This window comes from Rhagoletis pomonella, unplaced genomic scaffold (genome assembly GCF_013731165.1).
Source record: "Rhagoletis pomonella isolate Grant_MI unplaced genomic scaffold, Rhpom_1.0 Rhpom_scaffold_00004, whole genome shotgun sequence".
NCBI classification, from domain to species: domain Eukaryota; kingdom Metazoa; phylum Arthropoda; class Insecta; order Diptera; family Tephritidae; genus Rhagoletis; species Rhagoletis pomonella.
In genome coordinates, this window is record NW_023458558.1 from 37,277,379 (window position 1) to 37,295,874 (window position 18,496).

The following is an 18,496-nucleotide window of genomic DNA, read 5'->3' on the forward strand; positions in this document are numbered from 1 at the left end:
GTATTTCTTGGTAAAGAATTGTTGCAAGAATCAATTTTGAATAAATTAGCTTCAATATTTAATGATTTATCGAAGATTTTGTATTTCTCTAAATTACCGTTATATGGGAAGTGGGCGTGGTTATTGTCCGATTTTAAAAAGTTTCGGCGGTTTTTTATGTTGTACCAAGGCCAATAACTGTGCCAAGTTTGGAAGAAATTGGTGCAGCGGTTACCAAGATATACACATGTAACCATAAGTGGGCGTGGCTACGCCCATTTTCCAAAAATTTATAATATTCTTATTTTTCGTTTAAAAATTATTGTAAATATCAATTTTGAGTGAATTATCTTCAGTAGTTACTAAAATATCGCAGTTTTCGTATTTCTGGAAATTACCGTTATATGGGAAGTGGGCGTGGTTAAAGTCCGATTTCGCCCATTTTCAATACCAACCTACCTTGGATTAAGGGAAACCTACATACCAAATTTCGTTGAGATATCTCAATTTTTGCTCGAGTTATCGTGCACACGGACAGACGGACAGACGGACAGACGGACGGACAGACAGACATGGCTTAATCGATTTCTTTTTTCATCCTGATCATTTATGTATACATTTGTCTATATCTATCTCGATTCGTTTTGGCTGTTACAAACAACCGTTATGTGAACAAAATTAATATACCCTTGTGCACAAGTGCGCTCGGGTATAAAAACAAAGCAAACTATTTATAAAGAAAACTATGAGGATGAGGATACAGATAAAAGTAAAGATGAAAATAGAGAAAGAAAAATTAATATAATGGTAATTATAGAGAAAAGGCGACTCAATCTGGGGACTATTTCGGGATTTTAGAGATTTTCGGAATTCTCAGGACTCATCGATATAATATTCGATATTTTATCGGGTTTGTTATCGATATTTTTTATTGATTTTGTTATCGAAATTTTTATTGATATTGTTATGGATTTTGCTATCGATATTTTCGGAACTTATCGTATAACAAAGATATTTTTTATCGATTTTGTTATCGATATTTTAATCGATTTTGTTGTGATTTTTTAATCGATTGTTTTATGGATTTTATAATCGATTTTGTTATCCATATTTTTATCGATATTTTCAACGATTTTGTTATCGCTATTTTTACCGATTTCGTTATCGCTATTTTTATCGATTTTGTTATCGATATTTTATCGATCTTGTTATCGATTTTGTTATCGATTTTGTTTCGATATTATCGATTTTGTTATCGATATTTTTATCGTTTTTATTTATTTTTTTTTTCGATATTATCGCTTTTGTTATCGATATTTTGTTCGTCGTTTGTGCTTTCGTTTTTGACTTCGATGTGCTCGTAACCATACCACGTATTCTACGTTTAAATTTAGCGCCTGTGTCTCTGATACAGCCTGCAGACCAAGACGAAAGCGCTGGACCGTTCCTTTTATCAAAGTAGTCGGCGATTATTTTTGAGAGAGATAGGTAGGCGTGTTAACCTATGGCTGCTACAATCGCTTGCAGGATACTGCCAAGGTGTTGTGGTGTGAAACCCTTCTACGGCATTTGCTCTACTTATTTAGTGGCGTTAACTTTTTCTTTCGGGAACTGAATCCATTTGATGGTAGACCATCTGCATCTTCTATGAACACATTTAGGGGGGTTTGACAATATGCTCAAGACTTTTACAAGCAGAATCAAATTCAACTTCTCGGGGGAAAAATATAAATGAATACACAGGACTTCGAAAAGCCAGTCCGATTTTTCACTATAAGTATACACATTTGTTTGTAGATAATGCTTAATACTAAAACTAAATTCAGATGATGAAATCTTCATCAAACCATAATTTCGTTTTTAATTGGGTCAAATATTGATCGTTTTCTAGATATAGCTGCTAATCAAAGTGCAAAAGAGAAAAATTGCTTGAACGACAATTTATTTTATGAATTTTCTAAACAACACAAAATGAAGGATGGCTGCTATACAAACTAGAAAAAGATGACGTGCTATAGAGGCTTTGTTGAAACATCCTTCAGAAGCATAATAATGCGACAAATTTAAAAATCCTTCTCGCACTAAAAAGTATCCTATGTTTAATTGTTTCTGCGTTACCATCGCTGCTGCAAAATCCATCTTAAAACTTTTACTTGTAGTTTCTTTCAATTCCATCTTACCGTCTTACTTTTACTAGCGTCATAGAAAAAATTCATAAAATCGGGGAAAAGAAAACCAAAGATCAAACCAGTGTGTGGCCAATAATTTTCCATGAATCTTAAGCTGTCATGGCAAAGGCAAAATATGTACATAAGTGTAAGCCACGCTTAAATGCCTTAAAAGCTTACATAATTCGACATGCCTAACCAAAAGCGGTTGCCGCCATCTACAGCGCTGCGTCGCTAGAACGCTCACCTCTAGAACGAAGCATCGTAAAGTAGTTAGTAAATATTCCAACTGTCTCACTGTGACACCTAAGCGCAACAATTCAACGCGCGCATGTACATATGTATGTATGTGTGGTCTGGTCTTTTAACTTCTATTAGCCGCAGCGTTAGCAAGGCTCACCAGCTGGCCACGCATTTCAATAGGTATCCAATTGCGACGAGTACTTCATTAATGTGCTGCGAATTGTAAGCCTTTCGCTATTTCTGTTTTACTTGGTGCACAGCAAAATGACTAAAGCACGTTTACACACGGTGCCAGCCCATTCATCAATCGTTGCCCATACTGGCGGTGATATTGCACCATAAATTCATAGATCTTGGAGGATCGATCGATCCGATCAGTGGAGCAATCGCTCACGTAGGAACTTATTTGTATGGTGTTAGGTATGTGTATAAATTTTTCGCAAGCTGCCACGATAAAAACGCCAACTAAACGCTTCCTGTTGATCGCTAGCCGATAAGCCAAATGACACTGGCGGCGAGAAATATTTTTGCGCTAATATTAAACGATAGCACTGCGAGTAAAGGAAGTTAAATGAAAGATGGATAAAATATACATTAGTTTATTAAAATAAAGTTGAGAGTGTTAAATATAAACGAGCCGCGGCTGGGGACATTGCTGATGAATGAGGGCACTGGACCATCCAGCATCAGGCCGGAACCGAATTCGATGCGCTATAAGTTCGCCCTGTCTAAGCCTTGAAACTGCATTATGCAGTTTTCGAAAGTTGCATTAATTTTAGCACGATAACTTAATTAAAACTTTCTAATAAATACGAGTATGCATAACCCCGAGATCTTCGCGATCTCCCTAGAAGTATGTGGCTAGCGCTGGCAAGAGCGTAGCCTGGAAGGAGAAAATGTTATGTAGCTCCTGCAGAAATCGCCCAAGAAAGGTCCCTTTATGAACTAACCCAGCGGTATCTTCTCACGGTTAATAACTCGTCGGCCAGAAGTGGTCCCGCCGTAAATCGTAGAAATTTTATAAAAAGTATAAAATCCCAGAAGCTGGTCTTCCCTCTGTTGGAGGTCGGCGCGTACAGATATCTGGTAAGGTCAAGTAATTGGTATATGAGACTGAAGTCAAGCCTATTATGTTTTATGGAGTTCTAGTCTGTTGGATGTCACTTGAGAAGCCTACACAGCCAAGCAGTTATGGACCAAGATTGACACTTAAAGTAATGGTGAATATAGTACCTGTCTACATGGAAGGCGAAACAGCCGTCGGGCGTGATTAGGTATTCGATTCAGGGAAACCAGTTGGTTGACCGACTTAAAAAAGAACGCTTTGCAGTTCAAGCGGGCTTCGATTTTATGCCTGGTCTCACGGATTACTGGGCAACCGCAATGGTTCCTAGGACTTAGTATCTGCCTACTTTATCTCAAAGGAGTTTTGGGCCGGGCTGAACTACTGGAGAGGGAGAGCAGTGATAGGTCTTCTGACGAGAGCTTTGTATCATCACTAAGTTCAGCATTTCAGACTGCTGCAGTGTATTTCAGGCAGAAGTGACTGCTTTTAATAATGCGGTGGAGTCACTGATAGCCAATCAGCCATGACGGCCTTAAGAGCGTTGGAGGTGCGCTCTAATTTGGTTAAGGAATGTCTGCTCTATCTTTCAGTATCGTCAGAATACTTCTGTATTAGGCTAATTTGGGTTCCAGGTCACAGCGACATTACGGGGAGCTGTGTGGTTGACGAATTGGCCGAATAAGAAGCGGCTGGGAGTGCCACAAATCTCCTGTGGTCCACTGTTGGACATATGGGCTTCTTGCCAGCTCAGCGAGCGCTGGACGAAAGCCAGGTACTTCTGGCCGACGGTACACAGCGTGCGGGCAAGGGAATTCCTCACACTTACAAAGCCGAGCGTGTGGCTCTTGGTGGTATGGTATCACAAAGGAAAATTTGCTAACCTAAGATTTATGTTAATCGTATTGGTTGGTAGTCCATCTCCTTAGAATTCCTTGTCACTAATCTTATCTCAGTGTTGGATGCAAGCTCTTATTGTCCAAAGATGATTTCAAAAGCTAAGCAATTGCTGGAGCTTTGCCTTTTCGCCTAAATATATTGAAAATACGCCGTGTGTACTCAAATACCGTTATCATTAGCGGTTGCATTGGAAGGACTATCAACAGTTTTATGAATTTACTAGCGCAGGAGCATAAATATAATTAATTATTAGCCCAACTTGTTCGAATTGAATGGACTTGTTATAGCCCGGAGAACTCAACGATATTTCAAGCTTAAAAGTATAATTGTGCATTGTATTTAATGCCTAGGGAAAGAATTAATCGGATAGTGAGAAACGGTACTTCTCTTTAAATTTACCAGACACTTTTATGAATCTAGTTTTTCGAGGTAAAGATAATGTATTTACACAGTCGCTCGTTGTTGCTATGCTCACTTTTTCTCACTCTGAGAAATACTTAGCAGTGGTTCTCACCATCCTTGTTAATGATACTCCAGATGCATCTGATAGTTCCTGCTATCCCTGGCCCTATAATTGGCTGCGATCTAATTAAATACTACTTAAAAAAGCCGAAGTTCGTCAAAACATTAGTCATTTTGTTGCTTTGAACTCCACCATAGAGTCCTGGTACCCACATGATGGCAAGATAGTTTCATTTTGAATCCATCGTCCACATATATTTCACAATTATTCTTTAACAGAATACATTTTTGAAGATTGGGCTGAATAAAGCTATGCATACCCAAAGTAAAATAGTTGGTCATAGACTAGGGGTAGTCTTACCAAAGGTTCTTTGGCACTAACCGAGAATGGAAGCTTTCAGCGCTAGATTTACCTTCAAGTTAACGTGAGTTTTATTCATCAGCTTCTTATCAAGAGTTGTACCTGTACATTTAGCAACTGAAACAAGTAAGAGCAGCGCTGTCTTCGGCTATGCCGAAGGCTTCATACCTTTCATGAACATCTGCAAATTTTACTTTGACAGATTACTGCTTTTGAATACATCTGCATACATCGATAGAGGAGTTACATACTTATATAAAAAATCGCATCTAAACAATCAGAGGTATGGAAGATATACTTTATATGACACCAATCTAAGTGATTTTCACCGCTATGTGATCGGTATGTAAACCGATAACACAATTTATTGGGTTTAGTTTCCTACATAAAGGAGATATATCGCAAAAACTGGTATCTGAACAATCAGTGCTATAGGAGATAAAGCTTATACAGCATAGATTTTGACGATTTTCTCAGTAGACTTTGTATTATTATTTATAAAATATCTTACGAAATTTATCGGTTTTAGCTGTTCAAATAAAGAAGTTTTACAGTAAAATCCCATATCTGAACAATCTGATGTTTGGAAGATATATGTTGTAGTCATCCGATCCTTGTTATTTTCACTGTAAGTATTCTGTTAATAATGAGTGAAAATGGTGCGAAACTTCATGTTCCTAGCTGCATAAATGGAGGAGTTATGATAAAAGACCTCATATCTGAACAATCAGTTGTATGGGGGCTGCAGGTTATAGTGACCCGATCTTTATTATTTTCGAGGTAAGTCTTCTGTTGATAATGAGTGAAAACAGCGCGAAATTTCATGGTCCTAGCTACATAAATGGATGAATTATAACGAAAAATCTCATATCTGAACAATCAGTTGTATGGGAGCTATAGGTTATAGTTACCCGATCTTTTTAATTTTCACTGTAAGTTTTCTGTAGATAATTATTGAAAACAGTGCGGAATTTCATGTTCCTAGCTATATAAATGGAGGAGTTATAACGCAAAATTTTATATCTGAACAATCCGTTGTATGGGAGCTATAGGTTATAGTGACCCGATCTTTGTAATTTTCACTATAAGTATTCTGTTGATAATGGGTGAAAGTGCTGCGAAATTTCTTGTTCTTAACTACATAAATGGAGAAGTTATAATGAAAAATCTCATATCTGAACAATCAGTTGTATGGGAGCTATATGTTATAGTGGTCCGATTCTTCCGGTTCCGACAAATGATTAATACATTATAAAAATACACCCACCTACCAAATTTCATCCGGATATCTCGAAAACTGAGAGACTAGATTGCATACAAACAGACAGACAGACGGACAGACGGACAGACGGACAGACGGACAGACGGACATGGCTAAATCAACTCAGCTCGACGTTCTGATCATATAAGTATACATTTTCATGGGTCTATCTCTTTTTGTTCTGGTACTTACAAACATCGGACCAAAGTTATAATACCATTTCATGCTCATGAAAGGTATAAAAATACTTGCGTTTAAACATCAAAACTTGAGACCTTCCAATTTTTTGCCTGGTTAAACAAGCCGCGGGTTGTCTCACTTGGGATAGTGAAAAGCGTACTCTTCGTCAATCATAGAAATCAGGATTTTCCTTATGCTAGTGTCCGTAAATAGCGAGTCCACTACCAAACACTACAAGACAGGGAAGAGTACACTGTATTCCTCCCTAGGCCCTGCCATGGTACCAATGTGTTCTTCTTCCCTGCGCAGGCCACGATTTTCTTGATAATATGGAGTGGCTCAATCTTATGATTGTTTCGTCGACTTTACGAGGTCTGGATATTGAGCGTATAGACTCAAAAGTAGCATTGCCAATCGCCCCTCAAAACCCCCATTTTGCACCTATTTGCTGCCAGCCAAACTTCGGTATTTGTTAGTAGGTCGTCATTGCTGATTACGACATATGAATTTCGCCTAATAGCTTCAGCCACATGTTGTATGAAATTATTTGTCGTTCCAATGTTTTCTCAGTCTATGCGAGAAAATGCATACAGCATGAAAAATGTAGACCAAATTACGGATGATTTCGGTTTAAAAGATCTTAATCGCTGCTACCTGAAATGATTATGGATATCAGAACACTAATGACAATAAAGTCAAGGTAACTGAATTTTACGGAGCGGCTTTGAACCGGAATCTTTAAAGACTTCTTTACAATTTATTTTGCATGGTTTGATTATTTCTCAGTCGCCATTTAATTACCTTTCATTTTGCTGCAAATTCAAGTATTATCACTAGCTCTCATTAATTTAAATAAGTTAACGATGCTGCTCAAGTCAAATAAAAGCCAATAACCAATATTACTAACTATTCTACTCTGTTTCAGTTCAGTTTAAGCAATTTCACAGTACGATCACGTAGCATCGCTTAACAAGTAATGCAAACATAAAGAGATGAATTCAAGTTAAAGTAGTAGGACAATTTAAATTACAATCGATTGATTGCAATTCAATTGATTGCCACGCAATTATTGCCAATAACCGACAGCCCCCAAACAACGAACGACACGACAAATTGCTGCGCCACCAAAGTTGCTAAGCTACAAAAAAAAAAGAACAAATCAAAAGCGACGTTGAGGCATTTAAGCGACAGCGTGGCACGGCTGTAAGTGCCACGTGTTGTCTGCTTGTCGTTGCCTTGGTTGGCTGCTGCATTGGTACTAAGTTGTCGGCATTGCACACCCTTTATTGACATTGGCAATGTGCGCTCGTAAATTGAATTGCCAGCAATTTGCCAGCACCAATTCATTTAGGGCACTTTATTCGTTCGCTCAGTCTCAACCCTTCATTTGTGCAATCGACGGCACACTTGGGCGATCAAAGACAATTGATTGCTGTCAATTGGCTGCTGTCAAGAATTGAACGTTAATTTTTGCACCGATTGACTTATGAGTGTTACCCTGAAAAAAAAAACATTTTTTTAAATTAAAAATAAAAATTTTAGAAGGTTTTATGGCAAATAAATTATAGGCCACTGTCTGCACTGAGTTAATTTTGAAACTTCTTAAATTCTACGAAGTTTAACGCGCCAACATTTTTTAACTTATTTTTTCAGTGTACTGCGCTTACTTGCTACCATTCTTCCTTACACCAATTGACCTTCGAATAAATTTTCCAATGAACGTCAGTTTCATTTCTATGTTAAATATTTATTAACAAAAACTTGTATTCCATCAGCAAGAGTATAGCTTTTGCCGCAGTTACAAAAAAATGAAATACTTTCATGTTGACTTCTATGAAATGGGTGCTAAAATAGCTTGCAGACATTTAAATGGTACGTACTGTAAGGAGTGCAGCATTAAAAGTATTTAACATTTTTTAATATGTAAGTATTTGTTGGCAGACTTTAGTTACGCATTGTTTAGCGACAGCGCAATATGAAAGACTTAAGCAACGAACTCGTTTTTCTTATTAGGGACGTGTAATTTTTATTTTTTTTTTTTTATAAACGCAATTTGGAGCAAGTACTTTGTACGCCTCGGATTGGGTCAAACCAACGATACACACTTACATTTTTATTGAAAAGCTCTTTATCTCAGAATTTGGCTGCAGAACGCCCTATCTCAGAATTCGTTTCAAAAACTGTACTGCATCAAATTTAATAATTGAATTAGCATTTGAAGGTAAACTGCAAAGGATTAGGTAAAAATATAAACTTTTGAATAGCGTTGGAACCCGTTTAAAATTTTGTGGCTTAAATAGGTATCTTGATTAAAATATTTTAACGCGCTCAGCGAATGAAAGGCATATAAATGTACTATTAACCAGAAGTAACAATTTTGAGAAGGGTTGCCAACTATCGAAACAATTTAATCTCAGTATATATAGAACAAAGTTGCTAACGTAAGACTGAGCTATAGTTTTTGTTGTGTTTGTCTATATCTAGGGTAATTTGAAAAAAAAAAAAATTAGAATAGAAAATTCCAGAAACATTCATTTTTAATAGATTTTGTATAGGAATTTTTTATTTCTTTAACTTTGATCGTTATACTACATTGGAAATGGTTGCCCATGTTCAAAACTGTAACAATGCTTAAGGATTACACACAAGACAAACTCTTCCTAGTTAATGAACAGCTTCAAGCGCATGCGTCGCGAATTCAACGACCGTAGTAGGAACGAACTGCTTAACAACATGAAACAAAATCGGGATCGCATTCTGCAGCGAAAAGTGAGATGAAGTGCAGTGAATGTCTGACTAAAGTTTCATTTGGAGACACCAGGATTGTATTGTGTGTACATGTCCATTTGAATGAGGAAACATCATCATTTCCTTTATTTCCAAATTTTTGTTGACTTAATTTCGCTCCAGTATGCGAAATAGAGTCAACTGACCTTATTTCCGTTGATCTTGTTACCTGTCACCAAATGTGCTACTGGAAGTCGCCAATCTGGGTTGTTGAAAATGTTGAACCGATATTAAAAAAAAAAATCCTCTCAGGCAAAACGAAGTTCGGCGGTTCCGCTGGTATTTTTAACTTTTTAAAAGTTACATATCCATAACTTAACTTGAAATACCCCAATTTTTAACGGTATCAGACAGTTGCTAGTGCCCTGATGACTTATTAATTGTAATTTTAATTATTAAAAAAAAAATATGTAGTAATAATTATTTTAATTTGTTGATATTTACTCCAATCACAGATGTACATCACATGAATCTATCACTTTTAAGAGATCAGTAGTACTTATAGCAATCTTATTTTAATCATATTTCTTTGATTAATTCTCAGAATCACTTTCACATCTGTAAACCTCTCTATCTACAAATTTTCACGCCACACTGGAGAAGTGAAAATTTCTCAATTGGACCTCGAGTTTCAGTTAAGTTCGATTTTTTTTTTTTGATGGCATGTCGGGTAGTTGCTGGATTTTTAGGCATAAGCCGTGAAACATTATTCACAAAACCTTGAAAGAAATTATTGCAATGCGTGGTTGAATGAGGCATGGCACTGCAGTAGAAAATGAAAGATTGCTGATAAATTCTGCCAAAAAACCAAATCAAACGCATTTCGTAATTTTGTTTGTCAATAAACACAATGAATACATCAATCAAAAAAGGTTCTATTCCATCCATGCGCAGGCGGTTGTGGATAGCGATTATAAATTTACAGATGTTTTCATTGGCTACCAGGGATCTGTACACGATATATGTAAGAGTCTTTATGAATAGCCCTTTATATGCTAGGGGAGACTATCCTCCAATTCTTATTCGGTGATAAAGGATATCCATGCCAAACCTTTCCGGTGGCAGTTGTCATCCCATTCAAAGAACCTCTGACATTAAATCAAGCCAGGTCCAACGTTGCGCATAGTAGAGGAAGAAAATAGTTGTTGAAGCAGCTTCTGGAATTTTGAAAAATAAATGGAGAAACATATTTAATAGAGATTTGGAATTGAAAATTGAAAACTGTATAAAAACCGTATTTGCAGCTTTTCTATTGCACAATATTTGCATTTTTGCAGATGATTTTGACCCGTCTTCCGTGGCTACTGAGAATCAAACCTTTAACATAGAATCGGTCCAATCTACGCGAAATATAACCGACTCTGGGCAGGGTTTAAGAATAAGAAATGAAATATTCAATTAATTCCTTCAAAATATTTAAGTACCAATAAAACAAGACTTAATTAAAGAATTTTCTTAGGTTTTTATTTACATACATACATATGTATATATATCAAAAATACTTATTTTTTTAGCTTTTTTTCCATATCAGTCTTATTTACATTTACATTAAAATATAAGGTGGTATTCAATACCATCACAATAAAAAGGAATTCAGATATGGAGATCCATTTTCTTACTAACGCCACTAGTTTTATAAAAGAGTAATATATCTTAAACTAAAAAAATTCATCACATTATTTATTGTACTGTTTTATCTTATATCTAAATAGAGGTACACGTTGTACAAATATAATAAAATAAAGTGAATTCAAGGAACAGACAAAACAAAAAATGAAATATTACACTTTTACCAAACAAATATTTACATAAAGATAAAATAAAAAAAACAATTCAGTTAAAACTATTTCCTAATGGCACGGCCTCCTCAGAATCCGAGTCTGAGGTCAAAAGCAGCGCTGATGCGTCGATCTGCAGATAGTCTGTCTGCACAAATTGCCCAAATACTGCCAAAGGCGTTGAAATTGTTTTGTCCCTTCTATAAATGTGGCGTTCTAATTGCTTAACGCCATTCTATGCTGCAGAGCGCCGGTATGTTGATGACAGCGGACTCAGTCTCGACTCTTCGCTCGACATGGCAAATGGGGAGTTCTCCTCTCTCCTTGGTTGCATCGACACCTCACCATCGCGGCTGTCAATTAAAAATGGAGGGTGAAAATTGTCTTTCTTGGAAGCATATGAGTGGATGCAGTCAAAAAACTCCCAATATTTCGCCTCTTCAGCAGTCGCCTCTTCGCCTGCTCCATCGCCCGAGCGGTATTTGAAAAAGCTTTTGTATTTTTTCATCAAGGCATTCCATTGCGATTTACATGCTTCACCACTTTTACCGTCCAGGCGATCCTTCAGCTCATTAGCCATTTTTCTAAGAAAACACTACTTAATAAAGTCTTTAAAGTATTTACATTGTTCTTACTCACTTCCACAACTTGTTGATTTTGGGGTTCTTTGAAGTGTACCACACATCTTTTTCAATTCGCCTTTCCAGAAGGATTCTGCGTTCTGAACTGCTCCCTCCCTGCAGGGAAAGCTACTAGTTGTGAACTAGAATTCTACCGGTTTGCGTTTCAGCCCAACGCCTCCAAGCGGCCTCGAACCTGCGATTTCAGAACCAGAACCAGTAGTCTTCACGTGACGCCACAGCCGACATTTGTAAGAAAAGCAATTAATTGCGTTTTATTTTTGGCTTTGGCAATTCAAAGGCAGATGTCGCCTTCGAAAATTCGAAATTATCGAACTGGTAGGCACATACTAGTTAATGAACTAGTATTTTTTCTAACTGGTTTGGCTTTTCACTGCAGGGACCTTATGACAACCCACAATTTAAAGTCTTTAGTGTCAAATTAATTAGGGCCTGTGCCAATTGATAGAAAAGTACACTGGATATTAAATTTTTGACAACTAAGAAAAGCTATATAACTTTTAAGATTTAATTTCACATTTACATATGAAAAAAGTTATGTATGTTTTTTTTTTTTAAATACTATTTTACAGCCCTGCAGTGAAAAGCCAAACCAGTTAGAAAAAATACTAGTTCATTAAGTAGTATGTGCCTACCAGTTCGACAATTTCGAAGAACTTAGGTGATCAGCGACATCTGCCTTTGAATTGCCAAAGCCAAACATAAAACGCAATTATAATTGCTTATCTAACAAATGTCGGCTGTGGCGTCACGTGAAGACTACTGGTTCTGGTTCTGAAATTGCAGGTTCGAGGCCGCTTGGAGGTGGTTAAGATTTTTAAAGTTAAATAAATGTAAGCAAAAATAATTTATTCAATTTATAAATAAATAACAAATTTGATAACCTAGTTGCGTTGCAAAAAAACATTTAGAAAGAAATGCTTGTGCTATAAAAACAAAGAAATTAAACAAAAATATTTTTTTATTAAATTAAAAAATTACAATAAACAGCATAAACAAAAAAATAAATTTATAAAAAATAAAAATAAAATAAAAAATAGAAAATAAAAAAACTTTTCCTGCGCCAGGATTTGAACCTGGGACCTCAAGCTTACCACGCGAGTGCTCTTCTCTGTCGGCCACTGTGACTGCTGGAGCGCCGCGAGCAAAAAGGCACACTTATGCTTTTCACGGGCATGAATTGGCAGACTAGCTCATCAACTGGTATGATGCTACTAGTATTTATACTAGTAGATGCTGATGCATAGCCTGACAATTGACATCTCGTAGGACATCGCAATGTTAAAAATACCAGTCGCTAACATTCAAAAAGGATAGAACGTGAACTAGTTCGGCTGAAACGCAAACCGGTAGAATTCTAGTTCACAACTAGTAGCTTTCCCTGCAGGGGTGAATTAAATATCTGAAAAAAATAACTATCTGATTTCACCGTACTTTATTTAATGTAAATATGTAGTTAACATGGGTAAAAGGCATTTCATCACATAAGTTTTACTATACTTTACTTTCTCCAATAAAGATGCAATAATTGTGCCAACAACAAAAGCAAGAGTGGTACGTATCCAATGAAGAGCATCGCTCAGTGCATTTAATGACTTCAACTCTCAACTAAAATTTGTCATACATGCTAGTTAATTTATAAGTAATGCGGTCAGTAATATGAACTTTAAGCAGAAATTTCACTGAAATAAAGATTTTAGAGGGATACCTAGGGAGAAAAAAATTGGCAAATATGTGCAAACATTCGAATATATATGTATACATAGGAGTTTGTACATGAAAAGTAAAATACTGGAAATTTCGGAATTAAACTTCTATCCGCATATTAAAGCCTTATTCGCTACAATTGCCCTAGATTCACCAAATTTTTGCTAAACCCAAAAATTATAGCATTCCTTTGCAATTGCCGTTGATTGCACTAATAAAAAAGCGAACCATTCAAATGGCAACTTCATGCATTTTAAGCGAATATTTTTCTATACTTAGGTGCTAGCCAGCAACATTGTGTTCAATGTGGAGAAATTTATTAGTACCTACTGCGACACCAAAATCTTGGAAGGACATAAAGAAAAAAAATTATCCAATAACAGTTCGAATTCGATAGCCATTTCGCGGTAAAGCCATGCAGTGAGTGAAATTATTTGGTTAGGAATTTATCTGCGGATTTTATTAAAAAGTCCAGTTATTAATGTCGCCAATGTTAGCTTTCTTTAAATACATATATACAATGCATGTATACATATGAATGTACATATATAACACAATTTGATTGTTGTGAGACGAATTCGGTTTTCAGTATTAAAATATCGAATGTTTGACCGAGTATGCAAATCGAAGCGAAGCGACTAATTTTTATATCCCAATTTTAGACAGTTAGCAAACAGAAACACACAATCACTGCTAATGTTGCAAAATTATTACAGCCCACAATCGATAGGTAGGTAGGTATTCGGGCTGCAGGAAAAGTTGGTGATTTTTATTTACGGAAAACTCACTACCGAAATACATTGAAATACATACACATACATCCATACATGCACATGTGGCGCAGATGAGTCGCAGTCCGCTATCAAAAAAGTACCCGAAACGAATGTGCCCTCTTAAATACTGGCTATAAACGTCCAAGAATGCTGCCGGCATTTAAAAAGTAAAATTGAAACAAAAATATATAATCGCTGTAGTAAAAGTACTACTTACATAAAATTTTTTTTTTTTTTTACTTCTCTAGAAAAATTCTTAATGCAGCGCTAAATAGTTCTCTAGGGTAATACTAAGAGCCGAACCAATCGATTATTGTTGATGTTGTTGTCGCACTTATTGCCCATGCTTTGTCAATGGCATTCTTTTTATTGGCAATATTTGTATGTACGGGTAAAACTATGCATATATGTACGTATGTTTGTAGGTTGTAGATGTACATTAGGATGAGATGCGAAAAAGGTATAAATATTGCACTTCTTCTTACTTAAAAAGCTTACTTACACTAAGGCAGTATCGGCGTCATAAAGGAATTTCGTACTAAAACAATAAAGATCGCGTTTTATTAATCATTATTTTTTGGCTCGAATTCATTGATCTCAATAAAGTACATTCTTGTACGAATATACTTAGCTGCTGTTAAATCATTAGAGTCATTAGATTGCTAGTTGACTTCTTCTAAAACATTATGATTTCGCTGTCAGTATACAAAGATATGCATCTATACCGTGTAATTGAATTCGACAGGGCTGACACGTGCTTATCTGCCATAAATACCTCCCTTGAAGAAGGCATACCACTTGTTTTCATCTTGGAGAACGTGGTTTAAGGCCTACTTTTTCGAGTTCGAAGACATAAGATGGACTGGGGAACTGAAATTTGGGGTAGTACGTCATGTATGTCTCCGACGCCACAAAAGTAGGATGGATATTGCCACACGCGAATGTACGCCAGAATAATGGTAATTCCAGCGACCAAGAAGAAGAGGAAGAAATTGTTCGGCGAGACTTGGGTGGCGTTATCTTCAACCACATTTTTTTTTAGTGTTTCGACGAAGTTTATAAGAAAAACGTATTGTTTCTAACGGATGTTTTTTTAAAGCTATAAAATTTCCTAGAAGACTAATACCGGAAAAAGGAGGCATCCTTGCATCCCGATCAGCACACGTATAGAGCGAGTAGATCCACAGGCAGTCGACAGAGCACTCCAGAAACGTAATGTCCGGCAAGTATCTGCAGATGCATAGCTAGGCTATTATATTCCAGGATTACTGAAGCCGAAGTTTAATTACAAACGACAAAGAGGGGTGAAGCTTAGTAGTGGACAAACTGGTATAAGTACTCATTGATGAGTGCGTCTGCTGCCAAGGATACGCGGATGACATAGTCACTATTGCAAGAGGGAAATTCGCAAGTATCCTCAGCTACAAAGAAGACTTAACCCAGCTAGGGTGGTGTGCAGATGTAGTTTTTTTTGATTCAAGTTTTTATTGTAATCTCTACGTAATACATTCAGTAAATTTTGTCTATCAACATATACATATAAACGTATAAAGTCATTTTTTCATTGGCGTTTATGGAATGCACCCATTGGTATAATTATTTCTTATGCGAGATCAGCGTGTATAATCAGCTAAGAAGATCTTTTGTAGACTTCTTCCGCAGGCAAGTAAAAGTGTGTGGGGTGGATTACAGCTCTTCTATGAGTGGGTTAGTATGGCTTTGTAGTTTCAGGTTATAAGATGTACCACAGTTCTTAATTTTTTCCTTGATAGGGGCAGTTTTAAGATACCGATGCATTTGGTGCGTTAACAATCATTCGAAAAGTTTTTGATTAGAATCTTTGTAGTATTTCAATATTTGAGTCTGCTGTGGTGCCCCACAGCTGAATACCATAGGTACAAATCGGTTCAACGCTGATAAGGATATGAAGGGTGCCTTTTTCTTTTCAGTTAGCCAAACCCTCAAACAGTTTGATAAAATCTGAACACTTTAAATACTGCTTTGTGGCAGCAAAAAATACAATGTGTAAGGTAACCCCCACTCTGGGAACTAAGGCAACGAGGTTGCTGCTAACTCGTCAATAACTGCCTTAACTGTGTTTATAGGACTGGCAACATTTTGTGGTCTTAGTTGGTTATCTTCAAGAACCTCTACTTCTGAGTGGTTTCACACAACAATGCCCTTTTAGAATTCATTAAGGAAGCAGAAGGCATCTTGGGCACACTGAGTTATGAATTCTCTTTAGGGTTATAAAAGACCTCTCAGGCCGCAGTGTCAAAGTATATATTGTTCTGATATAACCAACGTTTTAATTAACAAACTAAGTATGCCATTCTTACTGATCAAAATACTTCGGTTAACTTAATGAAGGCTTTGGTATGTCTATTACCTTCTCAGTTTCTTCGAAATTTTTTATGGAGCATCACTACATCCTGAGGGAAGACACAGGGTCTATAAATTTCTGTGCTGCCCTTTCCATGGTCGGGATATTTGCTTCAGTATTATAGGCCAAATGAAACTAAAAGCACCTCAAAGGTAGGTTATTTAATTTTGTTTTTCAATGAATGGTGACCGACCCGGTCTAACGTACAAACATACATACATACATGTATGTATGTGTATGCGTGCTTGAGCTCGCTTAATTTTATAGCGCAAACGTGCACTTTTAACAGTAGCAAAGCACATATTTTAGGTGCTCATCTACACCTAAAGAGAGACAGTTGCCATTGTTGCTGTTTTTGTTTTTTTTTGTTATAGTGGGTTTTCGCTTTTTGGACTTTAATTTGATTTTGACTTTCACCCAAAAAAAGATATTTAAAAACGAAACGATTTAAAATGAAGCATGCCAAAGTACATAAGTTAAAGAAAAAAGAACTTAAAAAATATCTTCACCAAAATTTAATACTATCACTGTTAAATGTAGCACAACCAAAGCTACTGCACGTCAAAGACAACCAAAACATAAAAAACCAACAATCTGCATGGCAAAACAAATTGGATACAAAATGCTGCACGCATGCGCCAAACCAGCAACGTGTTGCTCATAAATTATTATTGCTTGCAGTACACACCAACTTACTGTATGTACATAGCTAAGTACCTTGCAGGCAACGCATTGCCAATGCAACAGTTTGTAGAATTTTTTCGTTTGTTTCTTCTCCCTTTTTTTTAATGTTAAAGGCTTGCGCGTGCGTAGCATATCTGTGTTTAAATTGGATTACAATTATCATGACTACGCGTAATGGTTAATAGTGCGGCACTCAGGCAGCAGACGTTTTGTAGAGAAACAAATGGCAGAAAAACATTTGTACTATACAATTTCCAATAGAATTTAATGAACTAAATATAAAACAAATCGATGACTTATATCCAAGACCCACTATATTGAATTTTCATAACCGATGTTAATTCCAGCTTTGCCATCCCTTAGTAAATTTAAAGTATTTATTAGAGAGATGGAAAATAACAGCTATTATAATTTTTATCGATGTCATAAAAGTAGAAAGTTATCAATGTTCCTTTTATCCCAGCACCTCCTGTACATGAATCGTTCTCTCCATTCTTTTTATTTTATTTTATTTTTTTTTTGGGAAAAATACATTAATAACAGTTAAACTTGACCAAATATTTTTTTAAGTCCCGAATAAAAGACCTCTCCTAATAATAAACAAACCGCTTAACCAAATTCAAAAAAGTAGGTATCAAATGAAAGAGGACGGATAAAGCTTTCAAGCAGCTCTATATAAACGAAAGTTACAAAAGGTGGCATTCCTCGTTTAGATATTTCAGTTTGAATGCTGTTTAGTCCTATTTTATTTAATACGAAATTTGTTTAGTTTGGATGAGCGGTTTGTTTATTATTAGGAAAGGACTTTCATTTGCACAAAAAAAATTAAATTTCCGGGTTGAATCATTAGTTCATTTCGGTTAAAATAAAAGTCCAAAAATAACTTCTCTAACGACTTTTATTATAAAAGTTATAAAAGACCAGGTACCTGAAAACTGCATACCTAAAAAATTTTAAAAATTTGTAAATTTGTAATGTACTCACTGATCTTAAATGATTCCGAAATTTTCAAGTTGTTTTTTAAATATATGATTTATTCAGTTTTAAAGAAAAATTTTGTCCAAACTCTAAATTAAAAATTAATTTAAATTGTCTAAGACAACTTTATTTAGACTTCGGACTTTTT